Source organism: Conger conger, chromosome 16 (assembly GCF_963514075.1).
Source record: "Conger conger chromosome 16, fConCon1.1, whole genome shotgun sequence".
Lineage (NCBI taxonomy): Eukaryota > Metazoa > Chordata > Actinopteri > Anguilliformes > Congridae > Conger > Conger conger.
Window position 1 is genome coordinate 37012279 of NC_083775.1, and position 19285 is coordinate 37031563.

General features: G+C 41.6%; 24 non-coding genes across 24 annotated transcripts; all 24 read left to right on the top strand.

Moving 5' to 3' along the window:
* Positions 1–5507: 5507 nt before the first annotated feature.
* On the top strand, positions 5508–5714 carry LOC133115602 (small nucleolar RNA U3). Its single transcript, XR_009705779.1, has one exon. It is a non-coding gene; the product is annotated as a small nucleolar RNA U3 (small nucleolar RNA).
* A 361-nt stretch (positions 5715–6075) lies between these two features.
* LOC133115466 (small nucleolar RNA U3) lies at positions 6076–6290 on the top strand. The gene has a single exon (XR_009705647.1). It is a non-coding gene; the product is annotated as a small nucleolar RNA U3 (small nucleolar RNA).
* A 361-nt stretch (positions 6291–6651) lies between these two features.
* LOC133115645 (small nucleolar RNA U3) lies at positions 6652–6866 on the top strand. Its single transcript, XR_009705818.1, has one exon. It is a non-coding gene; the product is annotated as a small nucleolar RNA U3 (small nucleolar RNA).
* A 361-nt stretch (positions 6867–7227) lies between these two features.
* Positions 7228–7442, top strand: LOC133115635 (small nucleolar RNA U3). Its single transcript, XR_009705808.1, has one exon. It is a non-coding gene; the product is annotated as a small nucleolar RNA U3 (small nucleolar RNA).
* Positions 7443–7799: 357 nt separating this feature from the next.
* LOC133115539 (small nucleolar RNA U3) lies at positions 7800–8014 on the top strand. Its single transcript, XR_009705718.1, has one exon. It is a non-coding gene; the product is annotated as a small nucleolar RNA U3 (small nucleolar RNA).
* Positions 8015–8373: 359 nt separating this feature from the next.
* On the top strand, positions 8374–8588 carry LOC133115501 (small nucleolar RNA U3). Its single transcript, XR_009705681.1, has one exon. It is a non-coding gene; the product is annotated as a small nucleolar RNA U3 (small nucleolar RNA).
* Positions 8589–8950: 362 nt separating this feature from the next.
* LOC133115510 (small nucleolar RNA U3) lies at positions 8951–9165 on the top strand. The gene has a single exon (XR_009705690.1). It is a non-coding gene; the product is annotated as a small nucleolar RNA U3 (small nucleolar RNA).
* A 361-nt stretch (positions 9166–9526) lies between these two features.
* Positions 9527–9741, top strand: LOC133115659 (small nucleolar RNA U3). Its single transcript, XR_009705833.1, has one exon. It is a non-coding gene; the product is annotated as a small nucleolar RNA U3 (small nucleolar RNA).
* A 361-nt stretch (positions 9742–10102) lies between these two features.
* Positions 10103–10317, top strand: LOC133115514 (small nucleolar RNA U3). The gene has a single exon (XR_009705694.1). It is a non-coding gene; the product is annotated as a small nucleolar RNA U3 (small nucleolar RNA).
* A 361-nt stretch (positions 10318–10678) lies between these two features.
* On the top strand, positions 10679–10893 carry LOC133115640 (small nucleolar RNA U3). Its single transcript, XR_009705813.1, has one exon. It is a non-coding gene; the product is annotated as a small nucleolar RNA U3 (small nucleolar RNA).
* A 362-nt stretch (positions 10894–11255) lies between these two features.
* On the top strand, positions 11256–11470 carry LOC133115470 (small nucleolar RNA U3). Its single transcript, XR_009705652.1, has one exon. It is a non-coding gene; the product is annotated as a small nucleolar RNA U3 (small nucleolar RNA).
* Positions 11471–11832: 362 nt separating this feature from the next.
* LOC133115646 (small nucleolar RNA U3) lies at positions 11833–12047 on the top strand. Its single transcript, XR_009705819.1, has one exon. It is a non-coding gene; the product is annotated as a small nucleolar RNA U3 (small nucleolar RNA).
* Positions 12048–12407: 360 nt separating this feature from the next.
* On the top strand, positions 12408–12622 carry LOC133115471 (small nucleolar RNA U3). The gene has a single exon (XR_009705653.1). It is a non-coding gene; the product is annotated as a small nucleolar RNA U3 (small nucleolar RNA).
* A 361-nt stretch (positions 12623–12983) lies between these two features.
* On the top strand, positions 12984–13198 carry LOC133115636 (small nucleolar RNA U3). The gene has a single exon (XR_009705809.1). It is a non-coding gene; the product is annotated as a small nucleolar RNA U3 (small nucleolar RNA).
* Positions 13199–13557: 359 nt separating this feature from the next.
* LOC133115476 (small nucleolar RNA U3) lies at positions 13558–13772 on the top strand. The gene has a single exon (XR_009705657.1). It is a non-coding gene; the product is annotated as a small nucleolar RNA U3 (small nucleolar RNA).
* Positions 13773–14131: 359 nt separating this feature from the next.
* Positions 14132–14346, top strand: LOC133115502 (small nucleolar RNA U3). Its single transcript, XR_009705682.1, has one exon. It is a non-coding gene; the product is annotated as a small nucleolar RNA U3 (small nucleolar RNA).
* A 361-nt stretch (positions 14347–14707) lies between these two features.
* On the top strand, positions 14708–14922 carry LOC133115481 (small nucleolar RNA U3). The gene has a single exon (XR_009705662.1). It is a non-coding gene; the product is annotated as a small nucleolar RNA U3 (small nucleolar RNA).
* A 360-nt stretch (positions 14923–15282) lies between these two features.
* On the top strand, positions 15283–15497 carry LOC133115467 (small nucleolar RNA U3). The gene has a single exon (XR_009705648.1). It is a non-coding gene; the product is annotated as a small nucleolar RNA U3 (small nucleolar RNA).
* Positions 15498–15858: 361 nt separating this feature from the next.
* LOC133115637 (small nucleolar RNA U3) lies at positions 15859–16073 on the top strand. The gene has a single exon (XR_009705810.1). It is a non-coding gene; the product is annotated as a small nucleolar RNA U3 (small nucleolar RNA).
* Positions 16074–16434: 361 nt separating this feature from the next.
* LOC133115643 (small nucleolar RNA U3) lies at positions 16435–16649 on the top strand. The gene has a single exon (XR_009705816.1). It is a non-coding gene; the product is annotated as a small nucleolar RNA U3 (small nucleolar RNA).
* Positions 16650–17008: 359 nt separating this feature from the next.
* LOC133115543 (small nucleolar RNA U3) lies at positions 17009–17220 on the top strand. The gene has a single exon (XR_009705722.1). It is a non-coding gene; the product is annotated as a small nucleolar RNA U3 (small nucleolar RNA).
* Positions 17221–17579: 359 nt separating this feature from the next.
* LOC133115521 (small nucleolar RNA U3) lies at positions 17580–17794 on the top strand. Its single transcript, XR_009705701.1, has one exon. It is a non-coding gene; the product is annotated as a small nucleolar RNA U3 (small nucleolar RNA).
* Positions 17795–18155: 361 nt separating this feature from the next.
* LOC133115533 (small nucleolar RNA U3) lies at positions 18156–18370 on the top strand. The gene has a single exon (XR_009705712.1). It is a non-coding gene; the product is annotated as a small nucleolar RNA U3 (small nucleolar RNA).
* Positions 18371–18731: 361 nt separating this feature from the next.
* On the top strand, positions 18732–18946 carry LOC133115647 (small nucleolar RNA U3). The gene has a single exon (XR_009705820.1). It is a non-coding gene; the product is annotated as a small nucleolar RNA U3 (small nucleolar RNA).
* The last annotated feature ends 339 nt before the right edge of the window (positions 18947–19285 follow it).

Consider the following 19285-nt stretch of genomic DNA (forward strand, 5'->3'; position numbering starts at 1 on the left):
TCGGCGGTGCAGGAGGGGAGCGGTTGGTCGTGGAAGGTAAGGCCCTTCGGGGCAAGCCGCTTCTTTTTGTGGAGTTGTTTGGTTTTGTTGTCTTGTGCTTTGTTTGCAGGGCCTTGAGGATGTCGGCAGCACGGGTCGGCGCCCGGAGGCACTGTTGCGTGCGTTTCAATCTTCGTGAGAAGGACGGTCGTTTGTTGGAATGCTCACGGTTGGACTTCTCACGTAAGTTTGTGAAGGGAATTTTGGGGTTTTTGCCAGGGGAAATCTATTGTCTGATTGCCTTACCGCAAGGTAAAGGCTTTGATTTAAGTTTTAAAACCCAGGCGCTACTCAGAGCATTTTGGGGAAAGTTTGATGTGGTGAAAGACCAGTTTGAAATGTTTTCTGTTGAACGGCTTACAGATGATTCTGTGAAGGTCCTGGTAATTAAAATGTTTAACGAGATGGTGAACGAATGGGATTTGACGACGTGGCTGGGGAGACACTGCACGGTGCGGGCCCCGCCCGAGAAAGTTCTAGATTTGGACGGCATCTGGATAGGAAGTTGGAGGGTGCCTGTAAAGCTGGGTGTTGACCAAGCAGGTTATGGGGGCCTGAGACATCTGCCCTCAATGATTGTGTTGGGAGAAAATAGAGGGTTGCTCTTTTATCAGGGCCAACCCAAGTTATGTAGGAGGTGTGGTGCTTATGGGCATCTAGTGGAAGGGTGCAAGGAGATCTTTTGCTCTAAATGCAGAGAGGTGGGCCATTTGTCAGGGCAGTGCCCAACAGGGAGAAAATGCAATCTGTGTGGAGCTACTACACACCTGTTTCGGGACTGCCCTGACTCATTCGCAAACAGGGCACGCCATTTTAGAGGAGACAACAGGGCAAACAGGGAACAGGAGGGAAGTGCCCAGGAGCCAGGAGAGGGCAGTAGGGAGCAGGAGGAAAGGGAAGTTGAGGCTCAGATAGAGAGAGGAGGGGAAACAGGTGAGGGGGAGAATACACAGCCAGATGAGCCAAATAAGGGCGAGGGGATAGAGGTAGGTGAGATGAGAAATGGGATGGGGGAGAATGCAGAGGAGCCACAGGAGGGAGAGGGTAAGAAGGAAGATGAGATGAGAAGGGTTGAGGGAGGGGTAGAGAGGGGGAGAGAGAAGTGTAGGGGTGTGGGCGAGAGGGTAGAGACAGAGATAGTGGAGGCAACAGCAGGTCAAAAGGCCGGGCAGGAGCAGGAAGGGGAAAGAGGTGGGTCTCACAGCCTATCTGGTTCAGATGGGGGAGGAGTGGTAGAATGGAAAGGAACGGGAAAACATTTCGGGGAGTCTGACTCTGAGACGGCATCCATGATAACCGTACAATCAGAGTCAGAAGAGGTGCAGGAGAGAGAGATGGAGACAGAAGGTATGTCTTTGAAGAGGGGGGCGGAGGAGGAAAATGAGGTAAACTCACTTGGGGGGAAAAAGTGGAAAATAGAGAGACGGAAACAATGGGAATGGTTGGGTTCATTGACCGACAGTGATGAATCTGGAGAGTCACCTGTTTTTAAAGCAACGTCACCGAATGAGTCTCCATATGTGAGTGAAACGGTGTTGGATGATTCAGGTGGGGGTGAGGACATGGTTTTGAAATGAGGCGGATGGCAGCCATTTTGTTTTCATGTCTGGTTTGTTTCTTGGGAGGTTTCATCATTTTATACTTTAAAATGAATTCACAGTTTTTGCCACTCACTGTTGCTACGTTGAATGTGCGCAGTATGAGGACAGTAATGAGGGCACAGGCTGTTCTGTCATTCCTGGAAGGAGTGCAGGCAGACATCATATGCCTACAGGAGTGTGGCTTACCTTACCAGAAGTCATACAGGCAATGGGAAGGGAAGTGGGCACAGGGGCCGTCTCTGTGGAGCGGCTCTGACGAGAGCAGGGCGGATGGGGTGGTGGTGTTAATAAAGAACAAATGGGTGAAGGTGGTGGGGAGCACTATTGTCAAATGTGGTAGGGCAATTTTAGTTTCCTTAAGTTTTTGTGGTGTCCATATGAATTTGTTAAATGTCTATTGTTCCCCCCAGAGACAGAAGAGGTGGGACTTCCTGCAAGACCTACCTCCTCATTTGCTGGGCAGAGCGCCATTGTTGGTTGCTGGTGATTTTAATTGCATTTTAAATAGGTCAGATCGGCGTGGGGTGGGCGATGATTTTAGAATGGATAAGACCTCCGGCTATTTGCAAAGAATGGTGAAAGATTTTAATTTAGTAGATGTTTTTAAGGCTCTTCACCCAGGAAGTGATGGTTTTACCTGGCATAGTGATGAGGGGTCCCGAGCGTCCAGGATTGATTTCCTCTTCGCGAGGGGTTTTGTCGCGCAGACGGCAGATCTGAGCCCTGTATTTTTTTCTGACCATTCCCTGCTGCTGTGCACTCTGGCTGTGGAGTCAGAGGTGGCGGTAGGCAGTGGGGTCTGGAAGCTGAACTGCCGTTTGTTGGAAGATCAGGCAGTAGTGATGGCTTTCCGAAAGCAGTTTGAGGAGTGGAGGACCCTACAGGACCTGTTTAGTTCCCGGGCGGAGTGGTGGGAGGACATCAAAAACCGAATAAAAGAATTTTTTATGAGGGGGGGGAGGGAAAGGAGGGCAAAGGAAAGAAGAGTGTGGGCGGGACTACAGAGACGCTTAAACCGATATTCTTATTTGGTGAATGCAGGGTATGATTTTAGTGTGGAGGTGGATGAGGTAAAAACGGAGATGAGGAGTCTAGCTACTAATCGAAGCAAAGAAGTCATTTTTAGAAGTCGGGAAAGGGAGATAGATGAGGGAGAAACATGTTCTCGATTCTTTTTTAAGAAGGTTTTATCGCAAGGGGCATTAATGAGAGGGTTGAAGGACGAGCAGGGGGGCCTCATTAGAACTACCGTGGGGCAGATGAGGGTAGTGGAGGACTTCTATAGTAAACTATTTGGGGAAAAGAAGGTGGAAAAAAATAAAATGCAAGTGTTTTTAAGTGCAATAGAGAGGGAAACTAAAGAGGAATCAGGGTTGGATATGGATTTTAACTTGCAAGATTTAACCGAGAGCTTGTTGACTTTTAAAAAAGGTAAATCCCCAGGGTTGGATGGGCTCCCCCTAGAATTTTATTTAAAATTTTGGAATTTTATAGGTCCGGACCTGAGAGTCATTTTTAAAGAATTTGACAACAGAGAGATGTTGCCGGAAAGTTTTAGAATGGGAGTGGTTACGCTGCTTTTTAAAAAAGGGGAAAAAACAGACTTAAAGAACTGGCGACCGATAACACTTTTAAACTTTGATTATAAACTGTACAGCAAGATTTTAACTCTAAAGATGAGGGTGGTTTTAGAGGACATCATCCACCCGGATCAAGTCTGTGCTGTGCCAGGGAGGAGAATCACGGACAGCCTGGTATTGGTGAGAGACGCCATCTGTCTTGCGAGGGATAGACAAATGAAGTTAGCCGTTTTAAATTTAGACTTTGAGAAAGCGTACGATCGGGTCTCGCACCAGTACATGTTTCATGTACTGCAAAAAATGGGGTTTCCGAAGAGGTTTATAGCCCGGGTGGGGCTTTTGTACGCGGGGGCGAAGAGCAAGATTTTGGTTAACGGGTTCCAAACTAATGCAGTGCCAGTGAACTGCGGCGTCCGCCAAGGGTGTCCGTTATCCCCGCTCCTGTTCGTATGTTGTATCGAACCGCTGGCGCAGGTCTTGAGAAGGGAACCGGGGATAACAGGGATGAAAATCCCCGGGAGTGAGGGGAGGGAGGCTAAATGTGTTTTATACATGGATGATGTCACAATTTTATGTACAAATGCGTATTCGGTCACCAGAGTCTTAGAAAAAACCAATGATTTTGGGGGGGCTTCGGGAGCTAAACTAAATCAAGGAAAAACTGTTTTAAAGATGTTTGGACCATGGACTGACATGGAAAGGCGATCCTCACCTTTGCCAATTTGCACAAGGAGCATGAAGATTTTAGGGGTAGTTTTTAATTCTGAGGGTCTGGGTGAGGAGAACTGGGAGGGGGTTTTAGGGAAGGTTGAGAGAAAATTTGTGTATTGGCGATTACGGAGCCTCACCTACGAAGGGAAAGTTTTAATTCTTAAATCTGTTATTTTACCTTTGTTTTTGTTTGTCGGTGTTGTCTTTGTCCCGTCTCGTGCTGTGTTGTCCCGGCTGGAACGGGCAGTGTTTCATTTCTTTTGGGGATGTGGATGGGAGCGTCTGCTGAGGGTGTGGGTAAAGAGAGAGCCGGGGAAGGGGGGCAAAGGTGTGCCGGATGTGTACCGGATTTTAATGTGTCGTTTCGTGGCGTTACATGTGTCTTTATGTGTATCGTCTCAGTGTAAAGCGTCTTTTTTTGTTCGTTTTTTTATTGGGGGGTATCTCAGGCGGCTGGGAATTTTACAGGTTCCTTTAACAGTACCGGTAGCCTTTTTTATGCCTGGGTTTTATAGACCGCTGCAGGTGTTTTTAGAGAAAAATGGGGCGGAGGGGGAGGGGGTGGGTACCCTAACCTCATACAAACAGTTGTTCTCCTTTGTGCAGGACAGGGACTCCATGTGTCCAGTGCGCGGGCTGGCGTTAGGCCAAGCGGAGAAGATTTGGAAGGCGGTGACCCACCCAGACCTGTTTCACCGTCACAAAGACCTGGCGTGGCTGATAGCACACAAAGTGTTGGCAGTGAGAGCAGTTCTCCACTCAAGAAGGCTGGCCAGAACAGCAAAATGCCCCCGAGACGGCTGTCGACAGGATGAGACAATAAGACATGCCATGTGGGACTGCAGCTTCGCTGCGGCCTTCTGGGGACGGGCCCTCCCTCTGTTGCAGCAATGGGCAAGAGGGGTCTGTCTGGACTGCACCTGGATCCTCTATGGCGGAGAGAGAGAGAAGCTGGGCAGCCAGGAAGGAAGGGCCCTGTGGCTGGCGATAAACGCCTGTCGGGAAGCGCTGTGGACATCGAGGAATCTGGTGTCACTGGGACGGACAGCCCTCTCACCAGTTGGAACATGGAAAATGGCTTTGGCCCGGGTGAGGGACTACATCCAGAGAGACAGCCGTCGGTGGGGGGCTGGAAGAGCTCAGGCTTTGTGGGGAACTGCTGCCTTAAGATGTGTTGGAGTGGACTGAGCAGTTTGATGTGGTGCCAGGTTTTTGTGTCGGCTAAATGGACTGGTGTTGGAGTTGGTTATTTAAGGACACATCCTGTCCTATACAAAGTGCTCCTTTTCATACTGTATGATTTTATTGTATCGATTTTAGGAGACATGGTATTACAAAATGTGTCTGTTATTTATTAAGAGTGCGAGTAAAGGGGGAGGGTTTTTTTGTGTTTTTTTTGTACCAGGAATGGATTATTTATATATTTTGTATTGTGGAAAAATGTATATACGTATTTATTTGGGATTTCATATGTGCTTGGGTTTGTTTTGATCGTATTTATTTGTTTGTATTTATTTGTAAAAGGGTATTTCAAAGTAGTATGACTGAGAAGGAAATGATGTGAAGTGTAAATGTACAGATACAATAAAATTATACAAAACCGTGACTGAGGAATGCGTTTTGAAAGTGTTTGGTCTCGCTGCCCACGATGACGAGATAATGCATTCCTTTCTGAGCGTGAAGCGGATAGAGAATATTGGTTTTTAATCAGCAGTTCTCTATCATTGATGACCGTTCCGCTTCTGCAGAGAATGTGGAGGAAGGTGGATGTGTTCTGAGTGGTTAGTTTATGATTGCAATTAAAAAAAAATTGTGAAAAGACAACTTCGGAACCGTCTTGGTTGATCAGGTGATGAAGAAGATATGTTCATATGCTTCTGATTCCTGAGATAATTGCCAGAATGAAAGAGAAATGCCATCTCGCTCGTTTCCTAAACCTTTTGGGTTCATTATAGCATGCCTTAATTTTTTAGTTTGCAGTTGCCGAATAACATTGTGTTAAAAATAATTCATTCATGGGGCACCGTTTAGGAAAAAAAATTACTGTGGCGATAAGGTGTCTCTTTTTATCCTGTGATCAAAACAATCGTAAATGAAAGCACTTGGAACATTAATGGGAACCACAAGATGACCACTGTGACGTTAAGACTATACTTTCAGGGATCATTTCTATAGTGTGTGACTGAGGAATGCGTTTTGAAAGTGTTTGGTCTCGCTGCCCACGATGACGAGATAATGCATCCCTTTCTAAGCGTGAAGCGGATAGAGAATATTGGTTTTTAATCAGCAGTTCTCTATCATTGATGACCGTTCCGCTTCTGCAGAGAATGTGGAGGAAGGTGGATGTGTTCTGAGTGGTTAGTTTATGATTGCAATCAAACATCTTTTGTGAAATGACAATTTCGGAACCGTCTTGGTTGATCAGGTGGTGAAGAAGATGTGTTTTCATGCTTCTGATTCCTTAGATAATGCTAGAATGAAAGAGAAAGGCCATCTGGCTCGTTTCCTAAACCTTTTGGGTTCATTATAGCATGCCTTAATTTTTTAGTTTGCAGTTGCCTAATAACATTGCGTTCAAAATAATTCATTCATGGGCCACCGTTTAGGAAAAAAAAATTACTGTGCCGATAAGGTGTCTCTTTTTATCCTGTGATCAAAACAATCGTAAATGAAAGCACTTGGAACATTAATGGGAACCACAAGATGACCACTGTGACGTTAAGACTATACTTTCAGGGATCATTTCTATAGTGTGTGACTGAGGAATGCGTTTTGAAAGTGTTTGGTCTCGCTGCCCACGATGACGAGATAGTGCATCCCTTTCTGAGCGTGAAGCGGATAGAGAATATTGGTTTTTAATCAGCAGTTCTCTATCATTGATGACCGTTCCGCTTCTGCAGAGAATGTGGAGGAAGGTGGATGTGTTCTGAGTGGTTAGTTTATGATTGCAATCAAACATCTTTTGTGAAATGACAACTTCGCAACCGTCTTGGTTGATCAGGTGGTGAAGAAGATATGTTTTCATGCTTCTGATTCCTTAGATAATTGCTAGAATGAAAGAGAAAGGCCATCTGGCTCATTTCCAAAACCTTTTGGGTTTATTATAGCATGCCTTAATTTTTTAGTTTGCAGTTGCCGAATAACATTGCTTTCAAAATAATTCATTCATGGTGCGCCGTTTAGGAAAAAAAATCACTGTGGCGATAAGGTGTCTCTTTTTATCCTGTGATCAAAACAATCGTAAATGAAAGCACTTGCAACTTTAATGGGATCCACAAGATGACCACTGTGACGTTAAGACTATACTTTCAGGGATCATTTCTATAGTGTGTGACTGAGGAATGCGTTTTGAAAGTGTTTGGTCTCGCTACCCACGATGACGAGATAGTGCATCCCTTTCTGAGCGTGAAGCGGATAGAGAATATTGGTTTTTAATCAGCAGTTCTCTATCATTGATGACCGTTCCGCTTCTGCAGAGAATGTGGAGGAAGGTGGATGTGTTCTGAGTGGTTAGTTTATGATTGCAATTAAAAAAAAATTGTGAAGACAACTTCGGAACCGTCTTGGTTGATCAGGTGATGACGAAGATATGTTCATATGCTTCTGATTCCTGAGATAATTGCCAGAATGAAAGAGAAAGGCCATCTCGCTCGTTTCCTAAACCTTTTGGGTTCATTATAGCATGCCTTAATTTTTTAGTTTGCAGTTGCCGAATAACATTGCGTTAAAAATAATTCATTCATGGGGCACCGTTTAGGAAAAAAAATTATTGTGGCGATGAGGTGTCTTTATATCCTGTGATCAAAATAATCGTAAATGAAAGCACTTGCAACTTTAATGGGATCCACAAGATTACCATTGACACGTTAAGATTATATTTTCAGGGATCATTCCTATAGTGTGTGACTGAGGAATGCGTTTTGAAAGTATTTGGTCTCGCTGCCCACGATGACGAGATAATGCATCCCTTTCTGAGCGTGACGCGGATAGAGAATATTGGTTTTTAATCAGCAGTTCTCTATCATTGATGACCGTTCCGCTTCTGCAGAGAATGTGGAGGAAGGTGGATGTGTTCTGAGTGGTTAGTTTATGATTGCAATTAAACATGTTTTGTGAAATAACAACTTCGGAACCGTCTTGGTTGATCAGGTGGTGAAGAAGATATGTTTTCATGCTTCTGATTCCTTAGATAATTGCTAGAATGAAAGAGAAAGGCCATCTGGCTCATTTCCAAAACCTTTTGGGTTTATTATAGCATGTCTTAATTTTTTAGTTTGCAGTTGCCGAATAACATTGCTTTCAAAATAATTCATTCATGGGGCGCCGTTTAGGAAAAAAAATCACTGTGGCGAGGAGGTGTCTTTATATCCTGTGATCAAAATAATCGTAAATGAAAGCACTTGCAACTTTAATGGGATCCACAAGATTACCATTGACACGTTAAGATTATACTTTCAGGGATCATTTCTATAGTGTGTGACTGAGGAATGCGTTTTGAAAGTGTTTGGTCTCGCTGCCCACGATGACGAGATAATGCATTCCTTTCTGAGCGTGACGCGGATAGAGAATATTGGTTTTTAATCAGCAGTTCTCTATCATTGATGACCGTTCCGCTTCTGCAGAGAATGTGGAGGAAGGTGGATGTGTTCTGAGTGGTTAGTTTATGATTGCAATTAAACATGTTTTGTGAAATAACAACTTCGGACCCGTCTTGGTTGATCAGGTGGTGAAGAAGATATGTTTTCATGCTTCTGATTCCTTAGATAATTGCTAGAATGAAAGAGAAAGGCCATCTGGCTCATTTCCAAAACCTTTTGGGTTTATTATAGCATGTCTTAATTTTTTATTTTGCAGTTGCCGAATAACATTGCTTTCAAAATAATTCATTCATGGGGCGCCGTTTAGGTAAAAAAAATCACTGTGGCGATAAGGTGTCTCTTTTTATCCTGTGATCAAAACAATCGTAAATGAAAGCACTTGCAACTTTAATGGGAACCACAAGATTACCATTGACACGTTAAGACTATACTTTCAGGGGTCATTTCTATAGTGTGTGACTGAGGAATGCGTTTTGAAAGTGTTTGGTCTCGCTGCCCACGATGACGAGATAGTGCTTCTCTTTCTGAGCGTGACGCGGATAGAGAATATTGGTTTTTAATCAGCAGTTCTCTATCATTGATGACCGTTCCGCTTCTACAGAGAATGTGGAGGAAGGTGGATGTGTTCTGAGTGGTTAGTTTATGATTGCAATTAAACATCTTTAGTGAAATAACAATTTCGGAACCGTCTTGGTTGATCAGGTGGTGAAGAAGATATGTTTTTATGCTTCTGATTCCTGAGATAATTGCCAGAATGAAAGAGAAAGGCCATCTCGCTCGTTTCCTAAACCTTTTGGATTCATTATAGCATGCCTTAATTTTTTAGTTTGCAGTTGCCGAATAATATTGCTTTAAAAATAATTCATTCATGGGGCACCGTTTAGGAAAAAAAATCACTGTGGCGATGAGGTGTCTCTTTATATCCTGTGATCAAAACAATCGTTAATGAAAGCACTTGCAACTTTAATGGGAACCACAAGTTTACCACTGACACGTTAAGACTATACTTTCAGGGATCATTTCTATAGTGTGTGACTGAGAAATGCGTTTTGAAAGTGTTTGGTCTCGCTGCCCACGATGACGAGATAGCGCATCCCTTTCTGAGCGTGAAGCGGATAGAGAATATTGGTTTTTAATCAGCAGTTCTCTATCATTGATGACCGTTCCGCTTCTGCAGAGAATGTGGAGGAAGGTGGATGTGTTCTGAGTGGTTAGTTTATGATTGCAATTAAACATGTTTTGTGAAATAACAACTTCGGAACCGTCTTGGTTGATCAGGTGGTGAAGAAGATATGTTTTTATGCTTCTGATTCCTGAGATAATTGCCAGAATGAAAGAGAAAGGCCATCTCGCTCGTTTCCTAAACCTTTTGGGTTCATTATAGCATGCCTTAATTTTTTAGTTTGCAGTTGCCTAATAACATTGCGTTCAAAATAATTCATTCATGGGGCACCGTTTAGGAAAAAAAATTACTGTGGCGATAAGGTGTCTCTTTTTATCCTGTGATCAAAACAATCGTAAATGAAAGCACTTGGAACACTAATGGGAACGACAAGATGACCACTGTGACGTTAAGATTATACTTTCAGGGATCATTTCTATAGTGTGTGACTGAGGAATGCGTTTTGAAAGTGTTTGGTCTCGCTGCCCACGACGATGAGATAGTGCATCCCTTTCTGAGCGTGAAGCGGATAGAGAATATTGGTTTTTAATCAGCAGTTCTCTATCATTGCTGACCGTTCCGCTTCTACAGAGAATGTGGAGGAAGGTGGATGTATTCTGAGTGGTTAGTTTATGATTGCAATTAAAAAAAAATTGTGAAAAGACAACTTCGGAACCGTCTTGGTTGATCAGGTGATGAAGAAGATATGTTCATATGCTTCTGATTCCTGAGATAATTGCCAGAATGAAAGAGAAATGCCATCTCGCTCGTTTCCTAAACCTTTTGGGTTCATTATAGCATGCCTTAATTTTTTAGTTTGCAGTTGCCTAATAACATTGCGTTCAAAATAATTCATTCATGGGGCACCGTTTAGGAAAAAAAATTACTGTGGCGATAAGGTGTCTCTTTTTATCCTGTGATCAAAACAATCGTAAATGAAAGCACTTGGAACATTAATGGGAACCACATGATGACCACTGTGACGTTAAGACTATACTTTCAGGGATCATTTCTATAGTGTGTGACTGAGGAATGCGTTTTGAAAGTGTTTGGTCTCGCTGCCCACGATGACGAGATAATGCATCCCTTTCTGAGCGTGAAGCGGATAGAGAATATTGGTTTTTAATCAGCAGTTCTCTATCATTGATGACCGTTCCGCTTCTGCAGAGAATGTGGAGGAAGGTGGATGTGTTCTGAGTGGTTAGTTTATGATTGCAATCAAACATCTTTTGTGAAATGACAATTTCGGAACCGTCTTGGTTGATCAGGTGGTGAAGAAGATGTGTTTTCATGCTTCTGATTCCTTAGATAATTGCTAGAATGAAAGCGAAAGGCCATCTCGCTCGTTTCCTAAACCTTTTGGGTTCATTATAGCATGCCTTAATTTTTTAGTTTGCAGTTGCCTAATAACATTGCGTTCAAAATAATTCATTCATGGGGCACCGTTTAGGAAAAAAAAATTACTGTGCCGATAAGGTGTCTCTTTTTATCCTGTGATCAAAACAATCGTAAATGAAAGCACTTGGAACATTAATGGGAACCACAAGATGACCACTGTGACGTTAAGACTATACTTTCAGGGATCATTTCTATAGTGTGTGACTGAGGAATGCGTTTTGAAAGTGTTTGGTCTCGCTGCCTACGATGACGAGATAATGCATCCCTTTCTGAGCGTGAAGCGGATAGAGAATATTGGTTTTTAATCAGCAGTTCTCTATCATTGATGACCGTTCCGCTTCTGCAGAGAATGTGGAGGAAGGTGGATGTGTTCTGAGTGGTTAGTTTATGATTGCAATCAAACATCTTTTGTGAAATGACAATTTCGGAACCGTCTTGGTTGATCAGGTGGTGAAGAAGATGTGTTTTCATGCTTCTGATTCCTTAGATAATTGCTAGAATGAAAGAGAAAGGCCATCTCGCTCGTTTCCTAAACCTTTTGGGTTCATTATAGCATGCCTTAATTTTTTAGTTTGCAGTTGCCTAATAACATTGCGTTCAAAATAATTCATTCATGGGGCACCGTTTAGGAAAAAAAAATTACTGTGCCGATAAGGTGTCTCTTTTTATCCTGTGATCAAAACAATCGTAAATGAAAGCACTTGGAACATTAATGGGAACCACAAGATGACCACTGTGACGTTAAGACTATACTTTCAGGGATCATTTCTATAGTGTGTGACTGAGGAATGCGTTTTGAAAGTGTTTGGTCTCGCTGCCCACGATGACGAGATAGTGCATCCCTTTCTGAGCGTGAAGCGGATAGAGAATATTGGTTTTTAATCAGCAGTTCTCTATCATTGATGACCGTTCCGCTTCTGCAGAGAATGTGGAGGAAGGTGGATGTGTTCTGAGTGGTTAGTTTATGATTGCAATTTTAAAAAAATTGTGAAAAGACAACTTCGGAACCGTCTTGGTTGATCAGGTGATGACGAAGATATGTTCATATGCTTCTGATTCCTGAGATAATTGCCAGAATGAAAGAGAAAGGCCATCTCGCTCGTTTCCTAAACCTTTTGGGTTCATTATAGCATGCCTTAATTTTTTAGTTTGCAGTTGCCTAATAACATTGCGTTCAAAATAATTCATTCATGGGGCACCGTTTAGGAAAAAAATTACTGTGGCGATGAGGTGTCTCTTTATATCCTGTGATCAAAATAATCGTAAATGAAAGCACTTGCAACTTTAATGGGATCCACAAGATTACCATTGACACGTTAAGACTATACTTTCAGGGATCATTTCTATAGTGTGTGACTGAGGAATGCGTTTTGAAAGTGTTTGGTCTCGCTGCCCACGATGACGAGATAGTGCATCCTTTTCTGAGCGTGACGCGGATAGAGAATATTGGTTTTTAATCAGCAGTTCTCTATCATTGATGACCGTTCCGCTTCTGCAGAGAATGTGGAGGAAGGTGGATGTGTTCTGAGTGGTTAGTTTATGATTGCAATTAAACATGTTTTGTGAAATAACAACTTCGGAACCGTCTTGGTTGATCAAGTGGTGAAGAAGATATGTTTTCATGCTTCTGATTCCTGAGATTATTGCCAGAATGAAAGATAAAGGCCATCTCGCTCGTTTCCTAAACCTTTTGGGTTCATTATAGCATGCCTTAATTTTTTAGTTTGCAGTTGCCGAATAACATTGAGTTCAAAATAATTCATTCATGGGGCGCCGTTTAGGAAAAAAAATTACTTTGGCGATAAGGTGTCTCTTTTTATCCTGTGATCAAAACAATCGTAAATGAAAGCACTTGCAACTTTAATGGGAACCACAAGATGACCACTGTGACGTTAAGACTATACTTTCAGGGATCATTTCTATAGTGTGTGACTGAGGAATGCGTTTTGAAAGTGTTTGGTCTCGCTACCCACGATGACGAGATAGTGCATCCCTTTCTGAGCGTGAAGCGGATAGAGAATATTGGTTTTTAATCAGCAGTTCTCTATCATTGATGACCGTTCCGCTTCTGCAGAGAATGTGGAGGAAGGTGGATGTGTTCTGAGTGGTTAGTTTATGATTGCAATTAAAAAAAAATTGTGAAAAGACAACTTCGGAACCGTCTTGGTTGATCAGGTGATGACGAAGATATGTTCATATGCTTCTGATTCCTGAGATAATTGCCAGAATGAAAGAGAAAGGCCATCTCGCTCGTTTCCTAAACCTTTTGGGTTCATTATAGCATGCCTTAATTTTTTAGTTTGCAGTTGCCTAATAACATTGCGTTCAAAATAATTCATTCATGGGGCACCGTTTAGGAAAAAAAATTACTGTGGCGATGAGGTGTCTTTATATCCTGTGATCAAAATAATCGTAAATGAAAGCACTTGCAACTTTAATGGGATCCACAAGATTACCATTGACACGTTAAGATTATACTTTCAGGGATCATTTCTATAGTGTGTGACTGAGGAATGCGTTTTGAAAGTGTTTGGTCTCGCTGCCCACGATGACGAGATAATGCATCCCTTTCTGAGCGTGACGCGGATAGAGAATATTGGTTTTTAATCAGCAGTTCTCTATCATTGATGACCGTTCCGCTTCTGCAGAGAATGTGGAGGAAGGTGGATGTGTTCTGAGTGGTTAGTTTATGATTGCAATTAAACATGTTTTGTGAAATAACAACTTCGGAACCGTCTTGGTTGATCAGGTGGTGAAGAAGATATGTTTTCATGCTTCTGATTCCTTAGATAATTGCTAGAATGAAAGAGAAAGGCCATCTGGCTCATTTCCAAAACCTTTTGGGTTTATTATAGCATGTCATAATTTTTTAATTTGCAGTTGCCGAATAACATTGCTTTCAAAATAATTCATTCATGGGGCGCCGTTTAGGAAAAAAAATTACTGTGGCGAGGAGGTGTCTTTATATCCTGTGATCAAAATAATCGTAAATGAAAGCACTTGCAACTTTAATGGGATCCACAAGATTACCATTGACACGTTAAGATTATACTTTCAGGGATCATTTCTATAGTGTGTGACTGAGGAATGCGTTTTGAAAGTGTTTGGTCTCGCTGCCCACGATGACGAGATAATGCATTCCTTTCTGAGCGTGACGCGGATAGAGAATATTGGTTTTTAATCAGCAGTTCTCTATCATTGATGACCGTTCCGCTTCTGCAGAGAATGTGGAGGAAGGTGGATGTGTTCTGAGTGGTTAGTTTATGATTGCAATTAAAAAAAAATTGTGAAAAGACAACTTCGGAACCGTCTTGGTTGATCAGGTGATGACGAAGATATGTTCATATGCTTCTGATTCCTGAGATAATTGCCAGAATGAAAGAGAAAGGCCATCTCGCTCGTTTCCTAAACCTTTTGGATTCATTATAGCATGCCTTAATTTTTTAGTTTGCAGTTGCCGAATAATATTGTTTTAAAAATAATTCATTCATGGGGCACCGTTTAGGAAAAAAAATCACTGTGGCGATGAGGTGTCTCTTTATATCCTGTGATCAAAACAATCGTTAATGAAAGCACTTGCAACTTTAATGGGAACCACAAGTTTACCATTGACACGTTAAGACTATACTTTCAGGGATTATTTCTATAGTGTGTGACTGAGAAATGCGTTTTGAAAGTGTTTGGTCTCGCTGCCCACGATGACGAGATAGTGCATCCCTTTCTGAGCGTGAAGCGGATAGAGAATATTGGCTTTTAATCAGCAGTTCTCTATCATTGATGACCGTTCCGTTTCTACAGAGAATGTGGAGGAAGGTGGATGTATTCTGAGTGGTTAGTTTATGATTGCAATTAAACATCTTTTGTGAAATAACAACTTCGGAACCGTCTTGGTTGATCAGGTGATGAAGAAAATGTGTTTTTATGCTTCTGATTCCTGAGATAATTGCCAGAATGAAAGAGAAAGGCCATCTCGCTCGTTTCCTAAACCTTTTTGGTTCATTATAGCATGCCTTAATTTTTTAGTTTGCAGTTGCCTAATAACATTGCGTTCAAAATAATTCATTCATGGGGCACCGTTTAGGAAAAAAATTACTGTGGCGATGAGGTGTCTCTTTATATCCTGTGATCAAAATAATCGTAAATGAAAGCACTTGCAACTTTAATGGGATCCACAAGATTACCATTGACACGTTAAGACTATACTTTCAGGGATCATTTCTATAGTGTGTGACTGAGGAATGCGTTTTGAAAGTGTTTGGTCTCGCTGCCCACGATGACGAGATAGTGCATCCCTTTCTGAGCGTGACGCGGATAGAGAATATTGGTTTTTAATCAGCAGTTCTCTATCATTGATGACCGTTCCGCTTCTGCAGAGAATGTGGAGGAAGGTGGATGTGTTCTGAGTGGTTAGTTTATGATTGCAATTAAACATCTTTTGTGAAATAACAACTTCGGAACCGTCTTGGTTGATCAAGTGATGAAGAAGATATGTTTTCATGCTTCTGATTCCTGAGATAATTGCCAGAATGAAAGAGAAAGGCCATCTCGCTCGTTTCTTAAACCTTTTGGGTTCATTATAGCATGCCTTAATTTTTTAGTTTGCAGTTGCCGAATAACATTGAGTTCAAAATAATTCATTCATGGGGCGCCGTTTAGGAAAAAACATTACTTTGGCGATAAGGTGTCTCTTTTTATCCTGTGATCAAAACAATCGTAAATGAAAGCACTTGCAACTTTAATGGGAACCACAAGATGACCACTGTGACGTTAAGACTATACTTTCAGGGATCATTTCTATAGTGTGTGACTGAGGAATGCGTTTTGAAAGTGTTTGGTCTCGCTACCCACGATGACGAGATAGTGCATCCCTTTCTGAGCGTGAAGCGGATAGAGAATATTGGTTTTTAATCAGCAGTTCTCTATCATTGATGACCGTTCCGCTTCTGCAGAGAATGTGGAGGAAGGTGGATGTGTTCTGAGTGGTTAGTTTATGATTGCAATTAAAAAAAAATTGTGAAAAGACAACTTCGGAACCGTCTTGGTTGATCAGGTGATGACGAAGATATGTTCATATGCTTCTGATTCCTGAGATAATTGCCAGAATGAAAGAGAAAGGCCATCTCGCTCGTTTCCTAAACCTTTTGGGTTCATTATAGCATGCCTTAATTTTTTAGTTTGCAGTTGCCGAATAACATTGAGTTCAAAATAATTCATTCATGGGGCGCCGTTTAGGAAAAAAAATTACTTTGGCGATAAGGTGTCTCTTTTTATCCTGTGATCAAAACAATCGTAAATGAAAGCACTTGCAACTTTAATGGGAACCACAAGATGACCACTGTGACGTTAAGACTATACTTTCAGGGATCATTTCTATAGTGTGTGACTGAGGAATGCGTTTTGAAAGTGTTTGGTCTCGCTACCCACAATGACGAGATAATGCATCCCTTTCTGAGCGTGAAGCGGATAGAGAATATTGGTTTTTAATCAGCAGTTCTCTATCATTGATGACCGTTCCGCTTCTGCAGAGAATGTGGAGGAAGGTGGATGTGTTCTGAGTGGTTAGTTTATGATTGCAATTAAAAAAAAATTGTGAAAAGACAACTTCGGAACCGTCTTGGTTGATCAGGTGATGACCAAGATATGTTCATATGCTTCTGATTCCTGAGATAATTGCCAGAATGAAAGAGAAAGGCCATCTCGCTCGTTTCCTAAACCTTTTGGGTTCATTATAGCATGCCTTAATTTTTTAGTTTGCAGTTGCCTAATAACATTGCGTTCAAAATAATTCATTCATGGGGCACCGTTTAGGAAAAAAAATTACTGTGGCGATGAGGTGTCTTTATATCCTGTGATCAAAATAATCGTAAATGAAAGCACTTGCAACTTTAATGGGATCCACAAGATTACCATTGACACGTTAAGATTATACTTTCAGGGATCATTTCTATAGTGTGTGACTGAGGAATGCGTTTTGAAAGTGTTTGGTCTCGCTGCCCACGATGAGATAATGCATCCCTTTCTGAGCGTGACGCGGATAGAGAATATTGGTTTTTAATCAGCAGTTCTCTATCATTGATGACCGTTCCGCTTCTGCAGAGAATGTGGAGGAAGGTGGATGTGTTCTGAGTGGTTAGTTTATGATTGCAATTAAACATGTTTTGTGAAATAACAACTTCGGAACCGTCTTGGTTGATCAGGTGGTGAAGAAGATATGTTTTCATGCTTCTGATTCCTTAGATAATTGCTAGAATGAAAGAGAAAGGCCATCTGGCTCATTTCCAAAACCTTTTGGGTTTATTATAGCATGTCATAATTTTTTAGTTTGCAGTTGCCGAATAACATTGCTTTCAAAATAATTCATTCATGGGGCGCCGTTTAGGAAAAAAAATTACTGTGGCGAGGAGGTGTCTTTATATCCTGTGATCAAAATAATCGTAAATGAAAGCACTTGCAACTTAAATGGGATCCACAAGATTACCATTGACACGTTAAGATTATACTTTCAGGAATCATTTCTAGAGTGTGTGACTGAGGAATGCGTTTTGAAAGTGTTTGGTCTCGCTGCCCACGATGACGAGATAATGCATTCCTTTCTGAGCGTGACGCGGATAGAGAATATTGGTTTTTAATCAGCAGTTCTCTATCATTGATGACCGTTCCGCTTCTGCAGAGAATGTGGAGGAAGGTGGATGTGTTCTGAGTGGTTAGTTTATGATTGCAATTAAACATCTTTTGTGAAATAACAATTTCGGAACCGTCTTGGTTGATCAGGTGGTGAAGAAGATATGTTTTTATGCTTCTGATTCCTGAGATAATTGCCAGAATGAAAGAGAAAGGCCATCTCGCTCGTTTCCTAAACCTTTTGGATTCATTATAGCATGCCTTAATTTTTTAGTTTGCAGTTGCCGAATAATATTGCTTTAAAAATAATTCATTCATGGGGCACCGTTTAGGGAAAAAAATCACTGTGGCGATGAGGTGTCTCTTTATATCCCGTGATCAAAACAATCGTAAATGAAAGCACTTGCAACTTTAATGGGAACCACAAGTTTACCATTGACACGTTAAGACTATACTTTCAGGGATCATTTCTATAGTGTGTGACTGAGAAATGCGTTTTGAAAGTGTTTGGTCTCGCTGCCCACGATGACGAGATAGTGCATCCCTTTCTGAGCGTGAAGCGGATAGACAACATTGGTTTTTAATCAGCAGTTCTCTATCATTGCTGACCGTTCCGCTTCTACAGAGAATGTATAGGAAGGTGGATGTATTCTGAGTGGTTAGTTTATGATTGCAATTAAACATCTTTTGTGAAATAACAACTTCGGAACCGTCTTGGTTGATCAGGTGATGAAGAAAATGTGTTTTTATGCTTCTGATTCCTGAGATAATTGCCAGAATGAAAGAGAAAGGCCATCTCGCTCGTTTCCTAAACCTTTTTGGTTCATTATAGCATGCCTTAATTTTTTAGTTTGCAGTTGCCTAATAACATTGCGTTCAAAATAATTCATTCATGGGGCACCGTTTAGGAAAAAAAATTACTGTGGCGATAAGGTGTCTCTTTTTATCCTGTGATCAAAACAATCGTAAATGAAAGCACTTGGAATATTAATGGGAACCACAAGATGACCACTGTGACGTTAAGACTATACTTTCAGGGATCATTTCTATAGTGTGTGACTGAGGAATGCGTTTTGAAAGTGTTTGGTCTCGCTGCCCACGATGACGAGATAGTGCATCCCTTTCTGAGCGTGAAGCGGATAGAGAATATTGGTTTTTAATCAGCAGTTCTCTATCATTGATGACCGTTCCGCTTCTGCAGAGAATGTGGAGGAAGGTGGATGTGTTCTGAGTGGTTAGTTTATGATTGCAATTAAAAAAAAATTGTGAAAAGACAACTTCGGAACCGTCTTGGTTGATCAGGTGATGAAGAAGATATGTTCATATGCTTCTGATTCCTGAGATAATTGCCAGAATGAAAGAGAAATGCCATCTCGCTCGTTTCCTAAACCTTTTGGGTTCATTATAGCGTGCCTTAATTTTTTAGTTTGCAGTTGCCGAATAACATTGCGTTAAAAATAATTCATTCATGGGGCACCGTTTAGGAAAAAAAATTACTGTGGCGATAAGGTGTCTCTTTTTATCCTGTGATCAAAACAATCGTAAATGAAAGCACTTGGAACATTAATGGGAACC